Source organism: Thalassophryne amazonica, chromosome 16 (genome assembly GCF_902500255.1).
Source record: "Thalassophryne amazonica chromosome 16, fThaAma1.1, whole genome shotgun sequence".
NCBI classification, from domain to species: domain Eukaryota; kingdom Metazoa; phylum Chordata; class Actinopteri; order Batrachoidiformes; family Batrachoididae; genus Thalassophryne; species Thalassophryne amazonica.
The window spans coordinates 66,099,284-66,118,985 of record NC_047118.1 but is presented as its reverse complement, the minus strand read 5'-3'; the positions used below and the strand labels follow the sequence as shown (position 1 = coordinate 66,118,985).

Below are 19,702 nucleotides of genomic sequence, written 5' to 3'. Positions count from 1 at the left end.
GGATAATTTCCTAAGTTCCTTTCTTTTTTGTTGACATTCTTTGTCAAACCAATTTTCTCCTAATTCTGGGGCTTTATGGCTATTTTTGAGCTGGGATTTTTGAGTTGTAGTCATAAACATTTGGTTAATTCTTCTAAATGCTTGGTTTATAATTTCTTTACGCTCGGCATACTTGGTGTCCAGAAAGTTGTTGAAGAGTGTTTGAATATATTGGGTTCCAATTACTTTCTGGAATTCTTCTGCATCATTTAGATCCCATTTGTATGTTCTTGTGATGTTAAATAGATTAGTGGGCTGTGTGTTTGAGGTGTTGGCTTCTGTCCTTCGGATGGGGTAATCTGGCTGGGATCTGACAGAGATATTAGGGTGATTCTTAGACTACGGGCACTTATGTCCTTTGATCATATTGTATGAAAAACAGAAAAAAGGGGAAATTTCACACTTTTATAGTTATCTTTACAATGAAAGTGTGTTAAGAAATTTGTTCTAGTAGTCTATGATGACTTTTTCACCTTTTTTCAGCATCATTATATGCAAATATTGACATTTTGTGCTTGTCCCACACCCAGACTTTTGATCTTCAATGATAAAAATGAATGGTAAAGAAATGTTTTTTCTAATGTTTTAAAATATCTCTGAATAAAATATCAGTAAAATAATCAAAACATAATTGGGGTATTCAATGTCATACAACTGTTGTGATTTTTTTTTAAACAAAATGTAGTTGTCCCACACTATTGCCGTAATTTCCACCACAACACTGTAATGTCCCTAAACAAAAGTTTAGTCATTAGTGGTTTATCTAGAAATGAACTGGGGGCAGAGGATCCAAATCTGTGGTCATGTAATCGACTGTACTGCTGTCAAGAGGCGAGCAGAAGGTTGGTCTGCCTGAAGAGTCCCCTTGTATTCGACTGTTAATTTATAGACTGAGGCTCTGACAGAGCTGCAGCAGGTTCTTTCTTTTCTTCTTTACCTGCAGGTCAGTGGTCAGAGTTTGAGTCTTGGTGGGAGCCCGCATGTGCATTGAGGTCACCCCAGATCAGCACATTTCCCTGGGCTTGAAATCTGCGAATCTGGTTGGTGTAGTGTATTAAAATCTATCTTTAGGAGGTCTCAAACCGGTTCCAGAAAGGGCCGAGAGGGTGCAGGCTTTCTGTGCAACCACCCGCTCCAGCAGGTGATTACACTGATTAACTGATTTCACCTGCTCAAAGTGATGTTAATCAGTGAAATCACCTGCTGGAGTGGGTGTGCACAGATAGCCTGCACCCTCTTGGCCCTTTCTGGAACTGGTTTGAGACCTCTTATTCCTTGGGGCACTACCCATATTCACATTGAGAAATCATATCACAAATTGGTTTCAATCTGCAAATCACAAGTTGCTGAACTGAGGGGTTAAAATTCTTTTAACTGGACACACAAAACAAACAGCTTGGCATATATATAGTGAGGAAAATAAGTATTTGAACACCCTGCAGTTTTGCCAGTTCTCCGACTTAGAAATCATGGAGGGGTCTGAAATTTTCATCTTAGGTGCATGTCCACTGTGAGAGACATAATCTAAAAAAAAAAAAAAACAAATCCGGAAATCACGATGTATGATTTTTTTTATTTTTATAATTTATTTGTATGTTAATGCTGCAAATAAGTATTTGACCCCCTACCAACCAGCAAGAATTCTGGCTCACACAGACCTGTTCATTTTTCTTTAAGAAGCCCTCTTATTCTGCACTCTTTACCTGTATTAATTTCACCTGTTTGAACTTGTTACCTGTATAAAAGACACCTGTTTCACCACACTCAATCAATCACACTCCAACCTGTCCACCATAGCCAAGACCAAAGAGCTGTCTAAGGACACCAGGGACAAAACTGTAGACCTGCACAAGGCTGGGATAGACTACAGGACAACAGGCAAGCAGCTTGGTAGAAGACAACAACTGTTATTATTTATTAGAAATTGGAAGAAACACAAGATGACTGTCAATCTCCCTCAGTCTGGGATTCCATGCAAGATCTCACTTTGTGGGGGAAGGATGATTCTGAGAAAGCTCAGAACTACACAGGAGGACCCGGTCAATGACCTGAAGAGAGCTGGGACCACAGTCACAAAGATTACATTAGTAACATGATGCTGTCATGGTTTAAAATCCTGCAGGACAGCAAGGTCCCCCTGCTCAAGCCAGCACATGTCCAGGCCCGTTTGAAGTTCACCAGTGACCATCTGGATGATCCAGAGGAGGCATGGGAGAAGGTTTATGTGGTCAGATGAGAACCCAGAATAGAGCCTTTTTGGAATCAACTCCACTTACCATGTTTAGATGATGAGAACAACCCCAAGAAAACCATCCCAACCGTGAAGCATGGGGGTGGAAACATCATACTCTGGGGGTGCTCTTCTGCAAAGGGGACAGGACGACTGCACCATATTGAAGGGAGGATGGATGGAGTCATGTATTGCACGATTTTGGCAAACAACCTCCTTCCCTCAGTAAGAGCATTGAAGATGGGTCATGGCTGGGTCTTCCAGCATGACAATGACCCTAAACACACAGCCAGGGCAACTAAGGAGGGGCTCCGTAAGAAGCATTTCAAGGTCCTGGAGGGGCCTGGCCAGTCTCCAGACCTGAACTCAACAGAAACTTTTTTGAGGGAGCTGAAACTCCAAACCTGAAAGATCTAGAGAAGATCTGTATGGAGGAGTGGACCAAAAATCCCTGCTGCAATGTGTGAAAACCTGGTGAAAAACTAAGGAAATGTCTGACCTCTGTAATTGCAAACAAAAGCTACTGTACCAAATATTAACATTGATTTTCAACAGGTGTTCAAATACTTATTGCAGCAGTAACATACAAATAAATTATTAAAAAAAAATCATACATTGTGATTTCTGTATTTTTTTTAGATTATGTCTCTCACAGTGGACATGCACCTAAGATGAAAATTCCAGACCCCTCCATGATTTCTAAGTGGGAGAACTTGCAAAATTGCAGGGTGTTCAAATGCTTATTTTCCTCACTGTATATTATATATATTACCATTTATTAAACTAAAATAGATTAAATACTGTATAAGGTTACTGAGGCTATCATACATGAATAATGCATCTTGCTTTGACATGAGGAGTGAAATAATAAAAAGGGGGTAACAACAATTTAAAACATCAAAATAAACAAAGTTAGATGGAAGGGGAGAGTTAAGTTCAAGAAGGAATCGGATGTTATTGCTGCGATCAAGAAAAAAAACACTTCATGCATCAACTGTTGACATAAAACCCAGCAATGTACGTGATGACGGTCACTTACCTGGTCCAGGTCGAGTGACGTCAAAAGCTTTGGAGAGTTCCAGTGTCGCTGACTGAAAGATCCCCTCTAAAAATTGGTCCGCCCTGCCTTCACTGCGCATGCATCTGAGACTGACTGAGTCTGACTCTCTACACCCAAAGCGATCAAAGGGAATAATGTGATTATTAACCGTCATATGACAATGTTAAACTTCTTAAATCATTGTAAAGACAGTTTTAAGCAGGAACGAGGCCATTTTAAGCAGAAACAAGGCGATAATCAGTGAATCGCTACTGACACTCCAAAATGACAAAGGCACAATAGGACGTCACACTCAGACATGCTACTGTTGCGCTGTGATCGGCCCCCCATCTTTTATGATGAAATAATGCTGAATTTATGTGATGATTGTTGTACAAAAGCTTCAGATGCGTTTCACTGAGATAGATGATGACTGGAATGCAGTGTTAAGCAGAAACAAGGTGATAATCAGTGATCAGAGAATCACTGTGTCCAAACCTTATGATAAGTGGAAAATGAGTGTGGTATTATTACTGTTTTGTTTAAGAATGTTTTACTCTTCACTGTTGCTGCATTTGTGTGAAATCATAGTCATATCATATTGATATGACAAAATCATTGCTTAAAGTGGTAGGGGGTTAAGATGGCTGTAAAGAAGCTGAAAGGATTTAGCCATGCTAATGCTTCCCTGAAGCATTTGCTCAAAAAAAAAGTCTAAAGGACCTAAATGACATTGTGAGATGTTGACGAGCTTTGCTCATTCATGTCTGCGACATATACATATTAAAAAGTAAAATAAAATTGGTATTGAGGGAAGGAGAACCCAGAATTTGTAAACTCGCAAATTCTTGAAACCCGAGCTCTTAATTTGTAGGCTTATGCTTGGAAGCTGGAATGTCATAAAAAACACCTTACAAAGTTATCAAACAACAGACAAGTGACACACCAATCATTGAAAATACTTGGAGCAGAAAAAAGAATGGAGGAAAATAATGACAGGTCAGAGCGAAAGCGGTGACCTGAGATCAGAAAAGAAAGCAGGAATAGTGCAGCAAATAACAGAATATTTACAGAGGAATCCTTCAAATGGTGAAACAAGCTCCAAAGTTGGCACAGATACTCTTTAAACATTACTCTTTTCAAAAAACTGAGTATTCACTTGAATTTTCAATCAGTGGCCAGGTAGGGGTCAATTGAAGAATTACACAGGGGTCAAAATTTAAAAATGCTCCAATCATATTAAAAGCTATACCACAGTATTTGTCTGAACACAAATATCAAATCAAATTTATTTATATAGCGCTAAATCACAACAAACAGCTGCCCCAAGGCGCTTTATATTGTAAGGCAAGGCCATACAATAATTAAGGAAAAACCCCAACGGTCAAAACGACCCCCTGTGAGCAAGCACTTGGCGACAATGGGAAGGAAAAAAACTCCCTTTTAACAGGAAGAAACCTCCAGCAGAACCAGGCTCAGGGAGGGGCAGTCTTCTGCTGGGACTGGTTGGGGCTGAGGGAGAGAACCAGGAAAAAGACATGCTGTGGAAGAGAGCAGAGATCAATCACTAATGATTAAATGCCGAGTGGTGCATACAGAGCAAAAAGAGAAAGAAACACTCAGTGCATCATGGGAACCCCCCAGCAGTCTAAGTCTATAGCAGCATAACTAAGGGATGGTTCAGGGTCACCTGATCCAGCCCTAACTATAAGCTTAGCAAAAAGGAAAGTTTTAAGCCTAATCTTAAAAGTAGAGAGGGTGTCTATCTCCCTGATCTGAATTGGGAGCTGGTTCCACAGGAGAGGAGCCTGAAAGCTGAAGGCTCTGCCTCCCATTCTACTCTTACAAACCCTAGGAACTACAAGTAAGCCTGCAGTCTGAGAGCGAAGCGCTCTATTGGGGTGATATGGTACTACGAGGTCCCTAAGATAAGATGGGACCTGATTATTCAAAACCTTGTAAGTAAGAAGAAGAATTTTAAATTCTATTCTAGAATTAACAGGAAGCCAATGAAGAGAGGCCAATATGGGTGAGATATGCTCTCTCCTTCTAGTCCCTGTCAGTACTCTAGCTGCAGCATTTTGAATAACTGAAGGCTTTTCAGGGAACTTTTAGGACAACCTGATAATAATGAATTACAATAGTCCAGCCTAGAGGAAATAAATGCATGAATTAGTTTTTCAGCATCACTCTGAGACAAGACCTTTCTAATTTTAGAGATATTGCGCAAATGCAAAAAAGCAGTCCTACATATTTGTTTAATATGCGCATTGAATGACATATCCTGATCAAAAATGACTCCAAGATTTCTCACAGTATTACTAGAGGTCAGGGTAATGCCATCCAGAGTAAGGATCTGGTTAGACACCATGTTTCTAAGATTTGTGGGGCCAAGTACAATAACTTCAGTTTTATCTGAGTTTAAAAGCAGGAAATTAGAGGTCATCCATGTCTTATGTCTGTAAGACAATCCTGCAGTTTAGCTAATTGGTGTGTGTCCTCTGGCTTCATGGATAGATAAAGCTGGGTATCATCTGCGTAACAATGAAAATTTAAGCAATGCTGTCTAATAATACTGCCTAAGGGAAACACGTATAGAGTGAATAAAATTGGTCCTAGCACAGAACCTTGTGGAACTCCATAATTACCCTTAGTCTGTGAAGAAGATTCCCCATTTACATGAACAAATTGTAATCTATTAGATAAATATGATTCAAACCACCGCAGCGCAGTGCCTTTAATACCTATGGCATGCTCTAATCTCTGTAATAAAATTTTATGGTCAACAGTATCAAAAGCAGCACTGAGGTCTAACAGAACAAGCACAGAGATGAGTCCACTGTCTGAGGCCATAAGAAGACCATTTGTAACCTTCACTAATGCTGTTTCTGTACTATGATAAATTCTAAAACCTGACTGAAACTCTTCAAATAGACCATTCCTCTGCAGATGATCAGTTAGCTGTTTTACAACTACACTTTCAAGAATTTTTGAGAGAAAAGGAAGGTTGGAGATTGGCCTATAATTAGCTAAGATAGCTGGGTCAAGTGATGGCTTTTTAAGTAATGGTTTAACTACTGCCACCTTAAAAGCCTGTGGTACATAGCCAACTAATAAAGATAGATTGATCATATTTAAGATCGAAGCATTAATTAATGGTAGGGCTTCCTTGAGCAGCCTGGTAGGAATGGGGTCTAATAGACATGTTGATGGTTTGGAGGAAGTAACTAATGAAAATAACTCAGACAGAACAATCGGAGAGAAAGAGTCTAACCAAATACCGGCATCACTGAAAGCAGCCAAACAATGTGTCTTTGGGATGGTTATGAGTAATTTTTTTCTCTAATGGTTAAAATTTTATTAGCAAAGAAAGTCATGAAGTCATTACTAGTTAAAGGAATACTCGGCTCAATAGAGCTCTGACTCTTTGTCAGCCTGGCTACAGTGCTGAAAAGAAACCTAGGGTTGTTCTTATTTTCTTCAATTAGTGATGAGTAGTAAGATGTCCTAGCTTTACGGAGGGCTTTTTTATAGAGCAACAGACTCTTTTTCCAGGCTAAGTGAAGATCTTCTAAATTAGTGAGACGCCATTTCCTCTCCAACTTGCGGGTTATCTGCTTTAAGCTGTGAGTTTGTGAGTTATACCACGGAGTCAGGCACTTCTGATTTAAGGCTCTCTTTTTCAGAGGAGCTACAGCATCCAAAGTTGTCTTCAATGAGGATGTAAAACTATTGACGAGATACTCTATCTCACTCACAGAGTTTAGGTAGCTACTCTGCACTGTGTTGGTATATGGCATTAGAGAACATAAAGAAGGAATCATATCCTTAAACCTAGTTACAGCGCTTTCTGAAAGACTTCTAGTGTAATGAAACTTATTCTCCACTGCTGGGTAGTCTATCAGAGTAAATGTAAAGAAATGATCAGACAGAAGGGAGTTTTCAGGGAATACTGTTAAGACTTCAATTTCCATACCATAAGTCAGAACAAGATCTAAGATATGATTAAAGTGGTGGGTGGACTCATTTGGACACAATTGAGCAAAGCCAATTGAGTCTAATTGTTGTGTGGGCCGCTGAAGAGGAGGTACTCCTGGCCCACTACCACCAGAGGGCGCCCTGCTTGGAGTGCGGGCTCCAAGCACGAGAGGGCGCCAGACCCAGAGGAAGTGACAGCTGTCACTCATCACACCAGCTGTCACTCATCTACACCACCACTTAAGCCGGACTGCAACTCCACCTCCCCGCCGAGAAATCGACTACCGAGAGGTACGTTCTCTGCTACTGACACATTGTGTTATAATCCAGTTCTTATTTGCAGCCCTATTCTTGTGGACGGAGCCTTATCTGGGACTTCGGCGTTTGGCGTAACGACGACGACTGCGCCTTACTCTCTGGACAGATAAGTGGTTACACAAGAGTTGCACGAGTGTGTGATTCGGAGGTGGAGGTTCCCCCTCCTAACGGTGTACAGACCGAGGACCACTGAGTGTACAGACTTACACTCATTCATCTTGTTTCTGCTTTTTGCCAGCAGTACCAGGGTCGACAGCCGAAGACAGAGGTCACCTGGGGATTTGGGACTTGGCGGCTCCGGTGTTCTTCAGGTCGTTGGTGGTGGAAGCCGTGTGGGACGCGGCCTCTCTCTCATCGGGGTCTCCTATCTTCGAGCCTGCCCACACGTCACCTGGTGTTAATTGACTTTGCATATTTTGTGTGTTTAGTTGTGTATTGTCACAACATTAAATTGTTACCTTTTGGCTTACTCATTGTCCGTTCATTTGCGCCCCCTGTTGTGGGTCCGTGCTACGACACCTTCCCAACAGGATTTCTCGGCCATCATCATGGATTCCGAGGGGCGTCAGCTCGAGCGTGAACGGCCAATGGAAGAGCCAGGAGCGCAGGCATCAGCAGGAGGCGTGTTGAGTGAGCTGCAGCAGATCTTAACCGCCTTCACGGCTCGGTTGGATTTAGTGACCGAGCAGAATGTCCTCCTTAATCGGAGAGTGGAGGCTCTCGCCGCCAGGGTGGAAGCGCGCGATCAGGGCGCTGCTGCAGCTCCTCCTCTGGCTGATCCTGGGCCTGTATCAGACGTTCCACTGGTCGTTCAACGAACCCCCCCACCGTCCCCTGAAGCATACATAAGCCCTCCGGAACCGTACGGGGGCTGTGTGGAGACGTGCGCAGACTTCCTCATGCAGTGTTCGCTCATCTTTTCACAGCGCCCTGTCATGTACGCATCAGATGCTAGCCGGGTAGCTTATGTTATTAATCTGCTTCGAGGAGAGGCACGCACATGGGCTACGGCGCTTTGGGAGCAGGATTCACGGCTCCTAACGTCTTATACTGGGTTTGTACGGGAGTTCAAACAAGTGTTTGTTCATCCCAACAGAGGCGAGACCGCTTCGAACGTGCTGCTGTCGATGAGACAGGGGCGCCGTAGCGCAGCCGAGTATGCAGTCGACTTCCGCATCGCGGCAGTGAGGTCCGGCTGGAATAACGTTGCGCTCCGTGCCACCTTTGTAAATGGACTGTCCCCGGTCCTCAAGGAGCACCTACTGGCTAAGGAAGAACCGCGGGATTTTGACGGGCTTGTCGATTTGGAAATACGCTTAGACAACCGTTTAAACGAGCATCGTCGGGAGCAGGCCGGGGGGCGTGACCGGGCACGAGCCGTCCCTCCCCCTTCCGGTTCCGACAAGGTGACGTCGTCCCCACGCTTCACTGCCAGGGAGCCCCATGTGGCTACAGCTCCCCCTGCTGAGGAGGCTATGGACACGAGCAGGGCTAAAGTACAATCAAACGTCAGACAAAGGAGGCTGGCTCGCGGGGAGTGTTTTGTCTGCGGCTCTTGTGAGCACATGCAGAAGGACTGCCCTGAACGGTCAAACTACAATGCCCGTCCTTAGAAACTGGGCTAAGGGTGGGCCATAACACACACGCGGAAAGACCCCGCAGATCGGCACGAATCCCAGTAACAATCCTTTGTGGGGATTTAACCCTTCACGCCCCAGCACTGGTAGACACGGGGTCAGAAGGGAATCTGCTGGACAGCAGATGGGCAAAGGAAGTAGGGCTCCCCCTGGTGGCTCTGCCAGCACCGTTGCAGGTGCGAGCACTAGATGGCACCCTGCTTCCATTAATCACACATCAGACACAACCAGTGACTTTGGTTGTGTCTGGGAATCACAGGGAGGAGATAGTGTTCCATGTAACACCATCTACCTCCCGAGTGATTCTGGGTTTTCCATGGATGGTGAAGCACAATCCCCGGATAGATTGGCCGTCCGGGGTTGTGACGCAGTGGAGCGAAACCTGCCACCGGGAGTGTTTAGGATCCTCGGTTCCCCCCAGCACTACAGCTAATGAGGAGGTCAAAGTCCCCCCCAATCTATCGGCGGTGCCAGAGGAGTACCATGATCTTGCTGACGTTTTCAGCAAAGATCTGGCGCTCACTCTTCCTCCGCACCGACCGTATGATTGCGCCATCGATTTGGTCCCGGGCGCTGAGTACCCGTCCAGTAGGTTGTACAACCTCTCACGTCCGGAACGCGAATCAATGGAGACCTACATCCGGGACTCCTTAGCTGCCGGGCTGATCCGGAACTCCACCTCCCCGATGGGTGCTGGTTTCTTTTTTGTGGGTAAAAAAGACGGCGGACTCCGTCCATGCATTGATTACAGAGGGCTGAACGAGATCACGGTTCGCAACCGATACCCGTTACCTCTGTTGGATTCAGTGTTCACGCCCCTGCATGGAGCCCAAATCTTTCCGAAATTGGATCTTAGAAATGCGTACCACCTGGTTCGGATCCGGAAGGGAGACGAATGGAAGACGGCATTCAACACCCCGTTAGGTCATTTTGAGTACCTGGTCATGCCGTTCGGCCTCACTAATGCCCCCGCGACGTTCCAAGCTTTGGTAAATGACGTCTTGCGGGACTTCCTGCATCGGTTCGTCTTCGTATATCTGGACGATATACTCATCTTTTCCCCGGACCCTGAGACCCATGTCCAGCATGTACATCAGGTCCTACAACGGTTATTGGAGAACCGGCTGTTTGTGAAGGGCGATAAGTGCGAGTTCCACCGTACTTCTTTGTCCTTCCTGGGGTTCATCATCTCCTCCAACTCCGTCGCCCCTGATCCGGCTAAGGTTGCGGCGGTGAGAGACTGGCCCCAACCAACAAGCCGCAGGAAACTACAGCAGTTCCTCGGCTTTGCAAATTTTACAGGAGGTTCATTAAAGGTTACAGTCAGGTAGTTAGCCCCCTGACTGCCCTGACCTCCACCAAGGTCCCCTTCGCCTGGTCGGATCGGTGCGAAGCCGCGTTCCAGGAGTTGAAACGCCGGTTCTCGACTGCACCAGTTCTGGTGCAGCCTGATCCTGATCGCCAGTACATAGTAGAAGTGGACGCCTCTGACTCAGGGATAGGAGCCGTGCTGTCCCAGAGTGTGGAGGCTGATAAAGTTCTCCATCCTTGTGCCTTTTATTCCCGCAGGTTGACCCCAGCTGAACGGAACTATGACGTCGGCAATCGGGAACTTCTTGCGGTGAAGGAGGCTCTTGAAGAGTGGAGACACCTGCTGGAGGGGGCATCGTTGCCCTTCACGGTTTTCACGGACCATCGGAACCTGGAGTGCATCCGGACCGCCAAGCGGATGAACCCCAGGCAAACCCGCTGGTCTCTGTTCTTCGGGCGCTTTGACTTCCGGATCACGTATCGCCCCGGGACCAGGAACCAAAAATCAGATGCATTGTCCCGGGTGCATGAAGAAGAAGCCAAAGCGGGGCTGTCGAACCCCACCGAGACCATCATCCCCGAGTCCACTGTCGTGGCCACCCTTACCTGGGACGTGGAAAAGACCGTCCGGGAGGCCCTGACCAGGAGCCCGGACCCGGGGACTGGCCCCAAGAACAGACTGTACATCCCACCAGAGGCTACAGCTGCCGTATTGGACTTCTGTCACGGGTCCAAGCTCTCCTGTCATCCCGGAGTGCGTAGGACCGTGGCAGTGGTCCAGCAGCGCTTCTGGTGGGCGTCCCTGGAAACCGACGTCCGGGACTACATCCAGGCCTGTACCATCTGCGCCAGGGGCAAGGCAGACCATCAGAGGACGACGGGCCTCCTCCAACCCCTGCCAGTGCCTCATCGCCACTGGTCTCACATCGGCCTGGATTTCATCACGGGCCTCCCGCCGTCCCAGGGCAACACCATCGTTCTCACGATAGTGGACCGGTTCTCCAAGGCGGCCCACTTTGTGGCCCTCCCGAAGCTCCCGACGGCCCAGGAGACGGCAGACCTCCTGGTCCATCACGTCATGCGGCTGCATGGGATACCATCGGACATTGTATCAGATCGTGGTCCCCAGTTCTCTTCTCAGGTGTGGAAGAGTTTCTGCAAGGAGCTGGGGGCCACCGTGAGTCTCTCGTCCGGGTACCACCCCCAGACCAACGGCCAGGCAGAGCGGGCCAACCAGGAGTTGGAGCAGGCCCTTCGGTGTGTCACCTCCACACACCCGGCGGCCTGGAGTCACCATCTGGCCTGGATCGAGTATGCCCACAACAGCCAAGTTTCGTCTGCTACCGGCCTCTCCCCTTTTGAGGTGTGTATGGGGTACCAGCCCCCATTGTTCCCGCTGGTGGAGGGAGAGGTCGGTGTGCCCTCGGTCCAGGCCCACCTCAGGAGATGCCGCCGGGTGTGGCGGACCGCCCGCTCTGCCCTGTTAAAGGCCCGGACGAGGGCCAAATCCCATGCGGACCGCCGACGTTCCCCGGCCCCTACGTACCAGCCCGGGCAGGAGGTGTGGCTGTCAACTAAGGACATCCCCCTCTGTGTGGACTCACCCAAGTTAAAGGACAGATACATCGGACCATTCACTATCCTCAAGATCATCAACCCGGCCGCAGTGAAGCTCCGACTCCCGGCTTCACTGCGGATCCACCCTGTCTTCCACGTGTCCCGTATCAAGCCACTCCACACCTCGCCCCTCTGTACACCTGGACCCACGCCGCCTCCTGCCCGGCTCATCGACGGGGAGCCCGCTTGGACGGTACGCAGGCTCCTGGACGTACGTCGTAAGGGCCGGGGGTTCCAATATCTGGTAGACTGGGAGGGGTATGGACCTGAAGAACGCTCCTGGGTGAAGAGGAGCTTCATCCTGGACCCGGCCCTCCTGGCCGATTTCTACAAAAGACACCCGGACAAGCCAGGTCGGGCGCCAGGAGGCGCCCGTTGAGGGGGGGGGTCCTGTTGTGTGGGCCGCTGAAGAGGAGGTACTGCTGGCCCACTACCACCAGAGGGCGCCCTGCTTGGAGTGCGGGCTCCAAGCACGAGAGGGCGCCAGACCCAGAGGAAGTGACAGCTGTCACTCATCACACCAGCTGTCACTCATCTACACCACCACTTAAGCCGGACTGCAACTCCACCTCCCCGCCGAGAAATCGACTACCGAGAGGTACGTTCTCTGCTACTGACACATTGTGTTATAATCCAGTTCTCATTTGCAGCCCTATTCTTGTGGCCGGAGCCTTATCTGGGACTTCGGCGTTTGGCGTAACGACGACGACTGCGCCTTACTCTCTGGACAGATAAGTGGTTACACAAGAGTTGCACGAGTGTGTGATTCGGAGGTGGAGGTTCCCCCTCCTAACGGTGTACAGACCGAGGACCACTGAGTGTAGACTTACACTCATTCATCTTGTTTCTGCTTTTTGTCAGCAGTACCAGGGTCGACAGCCGAAGACAGAGGTCACCTGGGGATTCGGGACTTGGCGGCTCCGGTGTTCTTCAGGCCGTTGGTGGTGGAAGCCGTGTGGGACGCGGCCTCTCTCTCATCGGGGTCTCCTACCTTCGAGCCTGCCCACACGTCACCTGGTGTTAATTGACTTTGCATATTTTGTGTGTTTAGTTGTGTATTGTCACAACATTAAATTGTTACCTTTTGGCTTACTCATTGTCCGTTCATTTGCGCCCCCTGTTGTGGGTCCATGCTACGACACCTTCCCAACACTAATAATAGATTAAATGCAGTGTTGAGGCTGTCATTCTCAGCATCTGTGTGGACGTTAAAATCGCCCACTATAATTATCTTATCTGAGCTAAGCACTAAGTCAGACAAAAGATCTGAAAATTCACAGAGAAACTCACAGTAACAACCAGGTGGACGATAGATAATAACAAATAAAACTGGTTTTTGGGACTTCCAATTTGGATGGACAAGACTAAGAGTCAAGCTTTCAAATGAATTAAAGCTCTGTCTGGGTTTTGGATTAATTAATAAGATGGAATGGAAGATTGCTGCTAATCCTCCGCTTCGGCCCGTGCTACGAGCGTTCTGGCAGTTAGTGTGACTCGGGGTTGTTGACTCATTTAAACTAACATATTCATCCTGCTGTAACCAGGTTTCTGTAAGGCAGAATAAATCAATATGTTGATCAATTATTATATCATTTACTAACAAGGACTTAGAAGAAAGAGACCTAATGTTTAATAGACCACATTTAACTGTTTTAGTCTGTGGTGCAGTTGAAGGTGCTATATTATTTTTTCTTTTTGAATTTTTATGCTTAAATAGATTTTTGCTGGTTGTTGGTGGTCTGGGAGCAGGCACCGTCTCTACGGGGATGGGGTATTGGGGGGACAACTCTGCTTCCTGGTCCCAACCCTGGATAGTCACGGTTTGGAGGATTTAAGAAAATTGGCCAGATTTCTAGAAATGAGAGCTGCTCCATCCAAAGTGGGATGGATGCCGTCTCTCCTAACAAGACCAGGTTTTCCCCAGAAGCTTTGCCAATTATCTATGAAGCCCACCTCATTTTTTGGACACCACTCAGCCAGCTAGCAATTCAAGGAGAACATGTGGCTAAACATGTCACTCCCGGTCCGATTGGGGAGGGGCCCAGAGAAAACTACAGAGTCCGACATTGTTTTTGCAAAGTTACACACCGAATCAACGTTAATTTTAGTGACCTCCAATTGACGTAACCGGGTGTCATTACTGCCGACGTGAATTACAATCTTACCAAATTTACGCTTAGCCTTAGCAGTAGTTTCAAATTTCCTTCAATGTCGCCTGCTCTGGCCCCCGGAAGACAATTGACTATGGTTGCTGGTGTCGCTAACTTCACATTTCTCAAAACAGAGTCGCCAATAAGCAGAGTTTGATCCTCGGCGGGTGTGTCGCCGAGTGGGGAAAAACGGTTAGAAATGTGAACGGGTTGGCGGTGTACACGGGGCTTCTGTTTAGGGCTACGCTTCCTCCTCCCAGTCACCCAGTCAGCCTGCTTTCCCGGCTGCTCGGGATCTGCTGGAAGGGAACTAACGGCGGGTAAGCTACCTTGGTCCGCACCGACTACAGGGGCCTGGCTAGCTGTAGAATTTTCCACGGTGCGGAGCCGAGTCTCCAATTCGCCCAGCCTGGCCTCCAAAGCTACAAATAAGCTACACTTATTGCAAGTACCATTACTGCTAAAGGAGGCCGAGGAATAAATAAACATTTCACACCCAGAGCAGAAAAGTGCGGGAGAGACAGGAGAAGCCGCCATGCTAAACCGGCTAAGAGCTAGTAGCTGTGCTAAGCTAGCGGATTCCTAAAAACACACAAAGTGAATAATGTGTAAATAATTTAGAGGTGATTCAGCAGAGGGAGTGCTTTAGTTAAGGCACATGAAGATTACACTGTGAAACAAATCATTATCTAGTTATCTAGATCAATGTAACTACGCAGATTAAACAGCTAACAGATACAGCAAAACACCGCTGTGCTCCGGAACAGGAAGTGATACAATACCGCAGTGAGAGCCAACCACCAGTAGAGGCAAGCCCTATTCCAAAATAGGTATAGTTTGGATGATCTATGTTTGAATCTTATGGCGTTATGGGGTAAAAACAGCAAGAATGGTAACAAAAGGTCAATTTCAGTTTGTACAGGGGTCAGAAGTTAAAGTTGCTCCACCAGTTGCTGGACGCCGACATTGTTTGACCTTTACCTTGCAGGCCAAGCATTTAACACAGTCAAAACTATTCCATTTATTAATCCTATTAGTTCAACCAATAATTAGCCCCTACTTGGCTGCCGATTGAAAATATAAGTGGATATTCAGTTTTTTCAAAAGACTAATGTTTAAGGATTATCTGTGTCAATTTTGGTGCTCCTTTCCAGAAATGAACAATTATTACAGTTATCTGCTCCACTAGAAGATCGAGACAAGGGGCAAGAAATCAGAACTGAGATTTCTTTGGACAATTTTTAAAAAGTGGGCTTCAACATCAACTCCGCCCACCGAGTAGGTCAGACTGCTGTAACAGAAGGAATGAGAAAAATATAAAAAATATTAAAACATAACATGAAAACATCTCCCCTATTTGTCTTTGTGAACCTTAACCTAACAGATATTTATCACTCAACTACGAATACAGGATGAGAGAGACAGAAATTATTAATGCAACCTAAGAGTAACTGAATAACAAAATCCTAGAGTCTAGAGATAAAATTAATCTTATCACATTCCACGTGCATGATAACAACTGTAATGGTTAGGCTATAATTCTAGCTTTCACAAACAATTATTTAACATAAGAAAGAAGTAACACAAAGCCTTTCTGGCAGGTTTTGTTGTCCCGAGGGACACACTTTCACTATGGCTCAGTAGGTGGCGGTGTTGAACTATTTCTATTAATGGTGAAACCGTCTGTTTGATCTGGAGTTCATCACTTGTCAGAGCTGGAACAAAAAGGGGTTTTGTGATTTATTGGCACAAAATGTCAAAGAAGCTGCTGGTTTTACCTCAAATCTCAACAGTCACTATGATACCATTATTGTACATAAAAATAGAAAATAGGAAAGACCTTTAAAAGTTACCATGTAGAAAGGCAAAAAAGTAAATTGGCTTTTTATTATTATTAAATTAGAACAAAATAAGTGTTCAACTTGTTTAACAAAAATTTGTAAAAAGATAAATTTAATCTGGAATAAACAACTGTAAAGTCCAGATGTTGGAAAATTTAAAATGATGTAATATTAAGAGATCTGATGGATTCACACACTTTAAAGAGTGCTCTCCTGGCTAAGTCTGGAGCACCTTAAATAATTTAATCCACTGCATAAAACCCAAGTCAGCTTTCTTTTGAAAATAAAGTAGAATCAAAGCACTCTAAAAATTGTAGAAATGCAAAAAAAAAAAAAAAAAAAAAAAAAAAAAAAAAAAAAAATTAATTTAGCTCTTCATTTCACTTAATTTAGTAAAGTGTTACAGGATAAGAAAATGCACACTAAGAGGTGGAACAATTCAATTATTCATTTTATGACAACATGATGTTCATTAGCGAAAGATAAAAACTTCACTGACTCATTACAGTTTGGTTCCCGATGACCCAGTTTTTATTTTCAAGGCACAACTTTTGATAATCAAGATCGTCTATTTGACACATAAGACATCACCATGACGATATGAACCAAAACCTTGACACGGCTGTAAACTCACTAAATTCAAAACTATAACTCACAATTCATTCAGGAAAGTGACTATTTCAAATGTCCAAAAAGGCACATTTTATGTAATAAAGCACAGAGTCAAGTTAATCAGTTATTTTCTCTGAAAATCAAACTGTGTGAAACAAAACTTTCAGTAAAGTAATCTTTACTGACCTGATATCTGTTTTCCAGTGATTCACACAATCTCAAGGATTAGTCTCCATAAAACAAAAACAGTTCAGACTTAAAATTACAAATCACCTAAAATGCTATATTTTAATCCAAAAACAAGATTGAATGTTTATTATTAATTAACATTTTTAACATTATTAATCAACATTTGTTCCCTTTAAAGCAAAATGTTCAAAATGGCCCAATGCCATTTGAAAAAAACAAAGACAGGAAAAATGTTTCATCTGTTTTCTGGTCCACATCCACTTGGTTTTGTAACAAGAATGAGATTCAAACACAAATTTAAGTCAGTCAGAAACATACAAGAATGAATTCATTGGTTTAAAAAAATAAAAATAAATAATTATCCAATCTAGTGCCAGGAAGCCCCAAATTCAACCCTGTTATCAGCCCCAAACAACTATACCCCCCCCCCCCCAAAAAAAATCATTAATTATTCCATTCACATTTAGGAAAAAAAAACAACTCAAAGAGGTCACAGATCATAGCTTATATGGAGGGCTGATCAATTATTCACATTTTCTAATGAAACATCTGCAGTATTTCTGCAGAAAGATTTTTTTTATTATTTCGTTTAATTTGAAGCTGTGGCTCTCAGGCTTGAGGCAAAAGTTGTTCAGCTACAACAACAATGAAAAAAAAATGTTTTGATTGTCAAATTTCAAACATAAAATATTACAACAATAAAAGTCATTGTATTTTGGTCCACTCTTTAATATTTATTTTTTTGTGTGTGTTTCCTGCCTTAAAATAGTCCTTGAGAATCTAGAATAAATTTCAAGTCCATGGAAGAATTCTGACAATAAAAAAGTATGTATAAAGCAGGGGTGGGCAGCGAGGGCTGAGACACTTTAGGTTTTCCTTGCAACCAATCACCTCAGCAGGTGGATTGCTGATGAGCTTCTCCCCTGAACATAAACACCTGATCGTCAATGAAATCACCTGCTGAGACAAGTGATCATTAATGAAATCACCTGCCGAGACAAGTGATCATTAATGAAATCACCTGCTGAGGTGATTGGTTGTAAGGAAAATCTGCAGTGTCTCGGCCCTTCATGGCACGATTGCCCAGCCCTGGTATAAAGTATGAACTGATTACAGGATACAATTTAGACTTTTGACTAAATTAGTGAGAATATGGAATGAAATTTAAGAATAATTAACAAATTTGAGAATATGATGTAAAAATCTGAAATAACAGCATAAAACTACAACATATGGAGAGAAAGTGTGACAATATGAAACATTTGAGAAAAGAGAATGAAACTGGTTTTCTCTGGTTTCTTTCCACATTCAGAAGCATTAAATTCTGTAGGCCATGAAATATGAGAAGACATTTTACCGACTCTGCTATCCCCAAAGCTATTATGGAAAAATCCTGCGTATTGCTGTAACTTCAGCGTTTAACCCCTTAACGCCCGAATTTATATAGCTGTATATAAAAAAAGTGTTTTGTGTGTGTTTTTGCCTTTAAGTAGATGGTAAATAATGTTGAGATTATTAATTTCACTTTTGCACAAAAACTAGATAGTAATATTGGGTATTCTGGTAATGACTTTATGTTATAATGTTATAATAATAATGATGATATGTTGCAAATGTGCGACAACGGGCATACAGGTCAATTTGGTAAGTTGCATATTTGAGTCAGAGATTGTAGCATATATGCGACGATGGGCGTTAAGGGGTTAAGGTATTTTCACACTTTATTAAGGTGTTGAGAGTTTGCTGCTAAAGCAAGATATCTCTATCAGCATGGCCATGATGTCATCTGTTGAAGTTAGTCATTGGACAAAGAGTGTTACCTCATGTACTCAGGCGAAATGTAGATAGTCTTCATTTCGAACACTGATTTTGTCACAAAATCCAACTGTCTGTCATGATCCCTGATAGGTTCAGCCCTTACAACCTAAAACTAGGTTTGTACTTACCAGTCTCATCTGCTGCCTTTTAGAATCATATATTTGAAACACATAACTTTCAATAAAAAGAAACTTCAGATACAAACAGTATAATCATCATTACAAAATCTAAAAGTATCTGAGACGTCAACCTTCTTCTATAAAGCACAGTGTCATCTCATAATTAATATTTACACATATTCACCAGTATTCAAAGTGCTTGAATATTAAAAAAAAAGTTGGTATAAATAAAACGCACTGCAATAATCCACTAATGTACAACATCTGTTACTGTTTGTCCTCTGATTGGACAATCCCATTATCGTGGAAAATCTTTGTGCCTCTGATATTACCGTGCATGTGTGTCCGGCACTGATGCTTTAGAGAGAAAGTTCAGGTCTGTTGAACTTCGACCCGAGCTGCAAGAGGGTTCACCTTACACCTCAATTTAAGAGTGAAGAGAACTCAATCATGTAAAGTTTCTAATTTGGGCAATATAAATTTGCAATAATGATCATTTCAAGTCCAAACTAAACATCAGATTGTGGACACAGCTGCACCGTACAACAGCTGCACATGACCCTATTTAACTCCAGTTTAAAAAAAACAAAACAAAACAAAAAAAAAAACGTATCATAAACCTTCTTAAGTGACTCAGTTAGCAGTTAAGAGTGCACAATTTAGTACATCGTCCCACATATCCCTCCATGAAGCAATGCTCCGTGCACAGACCAAGAGTCATGTTTTTTTTTTTTAATGTGAGCACAGATTTCCCTCATCCTTCACTATTTCACCAAAAAAAAAAAAAAAAAAAAAAAAAAAAAA

General features: G+C 44.1%; 1 long non-coding RNA gene across 1 annotated transcript; it reads right to left on the bottom strand.

Annotated features, from left to right (window-relative positions):
• Positions 1 to 1,777: 1,777 nt before the first annotated feature.
• LOC117528595 lies at positions 1,778 to 19,670 on the bottom strand. The gene is made up of 3 exons (XR_004565827.1): positions 19,137 to 19,670; positions 15,609 to 15,610; positions 1,778 to 1,789 (listed from the first exon to the last, which is right to left on the bottom strand). It is a non-coding gene; the product is annotated as an uncharacterized LOC117528595 (long non-coding RNA).
• Between the last annotated feature and the right edge of the window lie 32 nt (positions 19,671 to 19,702).